This window comes from Octopus bimaculoides, chromosome 2, assembly GCF_046866305.1.
Source record: "Octopus bimaculoides isolate indiv1 chromosome 2, ASM4686630v1, whole genome shotgun sequence".
NCBI lineage: Eukaryota > Metazoa > Mollusca > Cephalopoda > Octopoda > Octopodidae > Octopus > Octopus bimaculoides.
The window spans coordinates 66,985,073-66,993,845 of record NC_142929.1 but is presented as its reverse complement, the minus strand read 5'-3'; positions in this window follow the sequence as shown (position 1 = coordinate 66,993,845).

Genomic DNA, 8,773 nt, shown 5'->3' with positions numbered 1-8,773 from the left:
CTGTATAGTAAGATGTACGACTACTACTGGTGAATTTAGAGCATCACGCAGAGTATCAACGTCCTGCTTACTTCCTGGTGTGGTTACTTCTGAACTTAACTTTTGATCTGTATAAATGGAATGTAATAAGGTGTTACCCTGAAGTATAGAAAATTGCCTGTTGGCGGCGGAAAGCCTGCTTACAAGGCATATGGACTAAATTGTTTTGATTTATTGTGATTTATTATGATTTATAAATATGTTTATTTATTTTGAACAAGGTTTTCGAGGGGTTGCCGATCTGTGGGCGTCGGCGCTCCTTTCATTTTTCATATGTATCATCCTTTTATTCTACATTTGTCTTTGTCCAGCCCTAGCTACCGCTATTCTATGTAAAGCCTATATGGCTAATTTATGAAATAAAGGTGGTACCCTGAAGAACTGTTGAACTGTTGCAGATCAACATCCAACTGCTCTTTGAACACCCACTACATGGAATACATATAACCACAATGATGGAATGTATTTACGAAATAAATGGTATAAGCTGCATCTTGTTTTTATTATCCATTTTCCTAAGTAAATATATACGGATGTATTTTACTTAGTAAAATATATTCGTTCCAAATCAACATAATAAGGGACTCCACTTGTTAGAATTTCTGTATTCAAAGGGTTTGGGCAAGGTTGTTTTTTTTTGTTTTGTTTTGTTTTGTTTTGTGAAAGGCTGGTAGTTAACTATGCATGCAAACTTTCTCACCACTAAAATTGTCCAAGGAAAAGACCAACTTGGTACTCGATACAGCATGGCTCCAGTGTAATTGCAGACGTTAACTCAGAACGCTAAAGGCCGGAACAGACTCCGCAAGACATCTCTATCCAATACTCTAACAATTCCATCCTTCCACTGCTCTGAAGTGGAATTTTTTTTTATAGCTCCCAAAAGGATGAAAGACAAAGCTGACCTCAGCGGGAGTTGAACTCAAAGCGCAGAGTTGGAAGAGATACCTCGAGACATTGTATCCAATACTCTAACGATTATATCGATTCACCTTCTTATAGTTGAAGATGTTTTTATAACTTTCAAACAGATCTTGCGCAACACACAATCGGTTAGTTTAATCAATTTTAATACGGAAGCTAATTCTATAGGAAATGAATTAATATAGTGTAAGAATGAGGACCTGGCTTTGATTCCGTTACGCAGTATCTTAAACAGGTGTCTTCTTCCATTGCTTCAGGTTGATCCTATTCTTTTTAATGCATTCGGGCCAACGGAAATTTTCTAGAAAGTAATCGGATGATCTGTACGAGTAATTCAAACACCGATTTTGCTTAAGGAGTACGTTTAAGAGTACAAATGTTTGTGGAATACTCAGCCGCTAACACAATAATTCAATGAATAACTAGTTCCGTCTATCGAGCGAGATCCATTAACATTTCACATGAAAATATTTCAAAGTTTCCTCTTCAATGATTTTTGAAATAATAATCGTTTCTACTATAGGCACATGGCCTGAAATTTGGAGGAGAGGGGATTTGTCGATTACATCGAACTCAGTACCTTACTGGTACTTATTTTATCGACCCCGAAAGGATGGAAGGCAAAGTCGACCTCGGCAGATTTTGAACTCAAAATGTAAAGACGCCGCTAAGCTGGGAAGTTTTCCCCTTGCTTTGTAATGTACACACAAATATTTTTCGGTATTAGAACGTTCGTCGTTAATTTGTTTCACATATTCGATACTTTTCCTTTTAAAGCTACAAACCGATTGAATATGAATTTCTTCTTTCTCTGTTGCACTATTATCATATCTTTACAAATGCAGGGCTTTTCATTTTTAGTAACTGCATGTTTGTAATCATAGGAATTGTACTTGAAAATTTCATTTTCATTACATCGTATTTCCATATGTAATATCAATTTTAAACTCTGCTACAAGTTGAAATGCGATATCTCCTGTTACATAAATTTCATACATGCGCTAGTGACATATTTTCTAACTGTAGTAGTTCCAACATCCTTGATTTATGGGATGTCTACTACATACTTTAAATGAGTCTCATTTTTATTAATTCTTCTTCAATATATCTGCTATTTCTAGCAGGCCGAGCGACCACGTGGAGGCTCAATCATTGGTTCGTGTTTATCTGATTTCTAGGACCGTGTAATCTGATTTATAGGACCTTTCTGGAAGGAATTAGTGGTATTAATGAAATGTCAAGGTTTCAAACCTTTCATTAACCCTTAAACAGCGAAATTATATTCTATAGTTATTCCAGTAATGATGTAAGATATCTACCAAAAAATAGAATTGGTATTTTCTTCAAGCCACGCTGCCTCAATAAACTTGATATATCTCAATAAAAAATTGTTTCAAACATTACATTCCTCAACAAAAGAGAGATTGGTATATAAAACTGTTTTCCGCTGTTAAGGGTAATGAAATTTTGAGTAGATATATCTGATTTCCGCAGTAAAAGGAAATACGAAAGAGAGAGACACAAAAAAAAAAAAAAAACGAGAGAGAGACTCAAAGGCAAAGCGAGAGAGAGACACAGAAACAAAGCGAGAGATCGAAATCTGATCGCACTGTCGTTGTAATATATGTCATTTGGCGTTAGTCTTACGTCTCATCTACGACACCTGCTACTTCACTCCTAAAAACAATGAATAAACAAACAATAAGAAACTCAAGTAGTCACTGGATTGACAACAGTGGACACAAGCAAGGAGTGGAAATTATAACATCAGGACTAGTGACCTTAACGTCACATTGATGGCAATAGCAGGATCTGATGACAACAGGAATTACAATAGAACCATCCTATCTGAAACTAAAAGTACTTGTTGTTGTTGTTGTTGTTGTTGTTTAGCTTTAAACATACGTTCACCTTGGGAGCAGTGCCGTCTTTAAAAATGGGCACTTTAGGCAGTTTCCCAGGAGGGAACTTCATGAGTCTAGGGACCCAATTCTGATCTATGTATGTTGTAGCGCTTACTGTTAATAAATAAAATACTGTGCATTGATTTATCCAATGTAGTTATCTATACTGCTGTTAAGACCCTACTTGGTAAGGGATGCTATGTGATACCCACTTCCAGGCAAGCTAAATTTTGACATCTTAACAAGAGTGACTTTGTTTCAAAATTTTCGCAAGGAGAAAAAGCTGCAGATGTGGAATTTAGTGTCTATTACAATATACGACCAGGACTAGTTATCTATATATATAAAAGAGAGATTTTGTCCGTTTATATGTCTGTTTGTCCCATAAAGTGAAAGTAAATGGTTCAAGGGAAGCAACACTAATTGTGTACAAACCTTTGACGAACTGCATTGAGACAAATATTCTCACTGGTTGTGATAAACGTGACACCGTCTTCATTCCTCGCATACCAGTTATACCATCTAATGTCCCATTCAAATTTAAGCCCTTAGGGTTTCCTATCCCACTTCGTTTCTCATGAGCATCAATAAAAGTCAGGGCCAAACACTAAAAGTTGCTGGATTGCAACTTGAAGAACAAACAGAAGTACGTATATAAAATCTATCTATTTTCTACTTCTCTTATATTATACACACATACAGGACGAGTAAACCTAAATCTGACTGACAAGAGACAGCATTTGTAATTTCATTGGACTATTACTTACTGTTGCCTTGCCTTCCATTCCTGTAATATAGCGTCGGAATTTCAGCACTAACATTGACAGGACACAGCATTTGTAATTTCATTTCACTATTACTTACGGATATTTCTAATCCTAAAAAAGACCGTCAAAAAGCGAACACCAAGCAAACGCACAACGTGCAGCAGAAAACGAGGATGAGACACGTACAAACCTAAATTTGTAGTCGTAGTGTCACTCTGGTCCAGATTCGAAACTGAATCTTTCAATTCTCGTTGAGCATATGGCCTATTCCACTGTCAAAAGAAACCATGACAAATGGGTCTTCCACTTCACCTGTGGCCTTCTGAGTGCCATCGCACAGCCATCTGGATTCCTTAAAGCTATTCTTCTATATGATATAGCTATTCTTCTAGCTTCATTCACAATATACCACCTATTCAAACGTCAAAAGGAACAGTGACAAATGGATGTTCCACTTGACCTGTAGCCTTTTTAGTGCCATCGCAGTCACCTGGATTCCGTGAAGCTAATCTTCTATATGATATACCCATTTTCCTAGCTTCTTGGCCTGAGAAACAGTAAAAGTAATTACCCGATCAAGGACGGGTATTACTGCTAGTGTTTAATAAAAAAAATAACTTAGTTACGCTTAATAAAAAATAACTTATTTACTTAAGTTTTAACATCATTTCCTTCGAAATAGTCACCTTGCGCAGCAATGCAGCGGTCCCAGCGTTCATTCTACTTTTGGAATCAGACCTGGACGTTGTTTTCCGTAAGCGAGTCGAAGACCTTCTGCGATTTGCTCTGGATCTCGACAACGTTATTAAAACGGTGATCTATGAACTTCATTTTCATCTTGAGGAATAGACGGAATTCTGCAGGTGCTAAATCTAGCGAATAGAGCGGGTGCGGAAGCGACACCATGTTGTTTTTAGCGAGTAACTCACGAGTGAGGAGAGCTCGGTGAAAAGTTCAATTCTCCACACATCCGATTGCTTTCGCCCTTGCCTTCCCCTTGGATAACACCAGTGGCGTGGAGAAGGGAGGCTAGTATGCATGGGCGACTGCTGATCCATAAAAAACAACTTTGCCTGGACTTGTGCCTCGGAGGGGAATTTTCTAGGTGTAATCTCATGGTCATTCATGACCGAAGTGGTTGTGGGAGGGGGGGTCTTTATTGTACTCTATCACAGCCTCTGCTTTGTCTTTATACTATTTTTCTGCTACTTTGAATCCACACACTTGTCTAACGTTCCAACGCAATCTTTTAATGACACAGTCATGCCTTTGCTTATACTCTTTTTGTGCTAGCTTACTGCATTCACTTAAGGTATGGTTGATACGTTTGTTTCCTTTCTCATATGAACTTTCTTCTTTATGAATTCACATCAGACAATCTTTAGAAAATTAAGGATGCAGGCCAATAATAAATAAAGTTTAACTGAGGATTGAATACCGAAGTGTCTTCAAATCGTCTTCTCTTGAAATAAGCTGACAAAACAGAATTTATACTTATCCTTAAGCTTATTTAGCCCCATTTACCTCAGATCCGGCAGGAAGTGCTGCTGATGGGATTCGGGGGATTTGGCTGCTCTTTCTAGCCGGCCGAGGAACCACTTAGAGGCTCTTTCGCTGGTTGGAGTAGTTGCGCATGTGTAAGAAATTATATATGAATGCAGCGAGATATAGCGGAATGAAATATTGGATGAAACATGAGTGTGTGGTTTCGGGCTCAGTCTCACTGTACAGCACCTTGGACAACTTAGACAAGCGTCTTCTACTATAACCCCGGACCGACCATTGCCTTTTGAGTGAATTTGGTAGGCGGAAACTGCGTGATAGCTCATCACACATGTATATATAAGGGGAGCATTGTGGGTGGGCATCTTTTTGTTTGTCCCCTCATCACTGCTTGACAACCGGTGTTGGTTTGTTTACATCCCCGTATCTAGCGGTTCTGCATAAGGCACCGTTAGAATAAGTCCCAGATTTTTTTTTTAAATGTACTGGGGCCCATTTGTTTAACTTAAACCCTTCAAAGCAGTGCCCCCCCCCCCAGCATGGCTACAGTGCAAAGATTGAAACGAGTAAATGAGGATGTGAAGAGTGGGTGTCAGTGAAAATATAGTTGTCTGATATTTTTAATGGAACTCAAATCGAAAAAGTACTTAGACATTCATTTCTGATTGTTTGAAGAAGATTGAGCTGGAAATATAAGGACGTTAAAACCAATACATAGCGAGGAGTGACACTCGATACTAGATGTCAAATACAGGTCAAGTGTGGAAGAAGTAGTTACTTTCTACACTCCTCACCAGCTCAAATCTCGACCACCACATTTTGGATTTCTCTTTGTTTTATATTTTAATGAGGTCGACTCCATCTTAGAAGAGGAATAATTGTGTTTTGTTTCTGTATTTAGTTTGCAGAATTCTCGATGTGAACTCATGTGTTGAAACATATTTTGCTGTATCTTGGGAGGGTCATTGTGCCACTAAAAAGTGGTTCTGTTTCACTTTTTTTAAATTATTAGTAGTAGTATATTTGTTAACATTCAACCAATTAACTAATCAGTGTTTAGCATGCACCTGTAGACAAGAGAACATTTCAGCGAATGCTTGGTGGTCAGGGTGATCCTGGATCTATGAGGTTCTTTGATTGGCCCTAGTTAGAGTTTCTCTTGCACCAGGAGAGCTACATCATAGATATGTTCAAATATTTTGTGTGCTATGTATACTTTTATACCTAAGGCATTCTACAGAGGATTCGTAGCGGGTAAGAGCGACGACGTTTACTGGAGATGCCCTAGGCATCAATGGAAATCTATTGGCTGGTTTTTCCCGGAGCCCCATAGATAACTTCCAAAAATCCCTTGTCATGGCAGTGTTACTGAGGGGCATTGCCGGTTCGAAATAAACTGTACAGGAATGGTAGTGTCTCAACCACGCCTACATGAACGACGAAACCGCTCTGTACGCACTTGTACAGTGCTCGACCATTGCTGACTTATGTCGAAAACCTGCTGTCGCGTGTAGGACGGATCTGGCAATCAGCCGACTTTATTGTGAACATTGCTCAGCCGCCTTCCTTTAGCCGAGAAAGGCAGGCAGTTTTTCTGTTTGGTGGCAATGGTGAAAGAGGTTGTACATGGACCACTGGAGGATTGAAGATGGGTGCTTTCCTCTTTGGACAAGCTCTCAACTTTTTCAGGTTCCACTTGGAAAGGAAAATGAGGGTAAAGAGGGAAGTGCTGCCTTCCAGTACATTTGTTGAAAGGTGGGGAAATGTGACAAAATGGTCCGAGTGAACGGGCTTACACAAAGCGTGCGCCTGTAGACCAATGGAAGACAATGAGGAGAGGTAAGTTGCCTTAGTGGTCAGAGCGACCATGGTTATGTGGGGTTTCCAAGAACTCCCCAAGGAAGTCTCCTCTTTTGTGGAATTATTCATTCTTCGAATTTATATTATTACTCTTTTTCTTCTTTTTACTCTAAGCAATCTCTCTGACACAACGACCGGACCACAATAGTTTCACGTGATCGGTCTATTAAGCAACCAATCAGCGTGAAGCCGTCGCGTGATTCAATCTTCTAGAATCTTCTTCTTGTACCCTATAAAAGAGATGCTTTTGGTGCTTACACTCTTTGCAGAATGTTGGGGCAGCTGAGCGAGATGTATCTCTATTCTTGCCATCCGACAACCAAACGGTCAAGGCAGGCGACCCAGGAAGACGGCCAAGATAGACGGTTAAGATAGATGACCAGGAACCATCGTCGCCACGAAGATAGCACAATTGTTTTCAGATATGTTGGGCAAATCCTATTTTGCCGTCCCAATAGCTTTCTGTAATATCAGAGCAGTATCTCTCTCCCAGGCTGTAATTATCGCTATTGTTAACTGTAAATAGCCAACGTAGTTTGTCTTCATGAGTGACAATAAATTCTTCTGTTAAATGTTCGCAGGTTTTCCACTCAAAAGTTGCTAGGGTTATCATTTAACGCAAGGCAGCCCTGTTCAAACTGACCTTTGATCAAATGCATTCCAGCCAAAATCATTCATTCTGTTTTCCGCTACTGTCTACACCCGTTTGTAATATCTACTATGGACGAGTAAGATGTGATTTGAGGATATTTGGCTGTTGTTCATATGAACTCAAGGATACTTACAAGTTGCTTTGTTGGTTTGGTGACGAGTTGGTTTGGTGACAAGTAAACGGTAGAGCACCCAACCATAACCTTTACATCTGCAGGAACATCTTTTTACGACGAAGATCACACGCGCGCGCGTGCAAATAACTCAATTAACGAAAATGCTATATATGAATGTATGTATGTATGTATGTATGTATGTATTCTATGAACAAAATTGCACGTAATTCGATCAAATTTTATACACACTTTTAGTTTTCGCAACAAGTAAAAAAAAAAGATGATTACGAAACAATAAAAAGTAAATATGGCGCTACTGATTGTTAGATGCCAGCACGTATTGATCCCCTTCTAACTGAACTATGTGGAGATTAGAACGTTTCTTAAATGCCTCAAATAACCCACGAGAAGCACCAAACGATTGAGTGATTTCTTTGGCGTCTTCTTGTTTCAACTGATTTACTGGATAATGGTTTGGGAGAGCGGTGAGTGACACTGTAATGTATCATTCACCCAAACACGTAACATCTTTTCCATTTTGTTTTCTTTTTATGATTCTACTGCGTGTATCTATCTGTTAGTTTGGAAGCGTTTCGTTCACTTGAATTTGGATCTCTTATTTTTTAGCTTTTATTTGTTTCAGTGATTGGAGTGCGGCCATACTGGGGCACTTCCTTAAAACGGTCAATCGAATAAATCGACTCCGATTCTTTTTTTTTTTTATATATATACAAAAGCCTGGAATTTATACTATTTGTATAACTACATCATACACAAGCTGTATGATGTACCTCAAATACTCCAGAACATGATAGCAACACACCATGTGTGACTGACACAGTTCAATGACTGAACCAATAAAAGCAAAAGTGAAAGTACGTCTTCACTTTTTGTTGCTTCCCTATGGTCTTTATTAGAGGATACCGAATCAGTGCACCTCTTCGATCTGCTGGAAAAGAAAACTTACAGGCGAGCTAACGAGAAAGCCTCTGCACCAGGCATGGGTTAT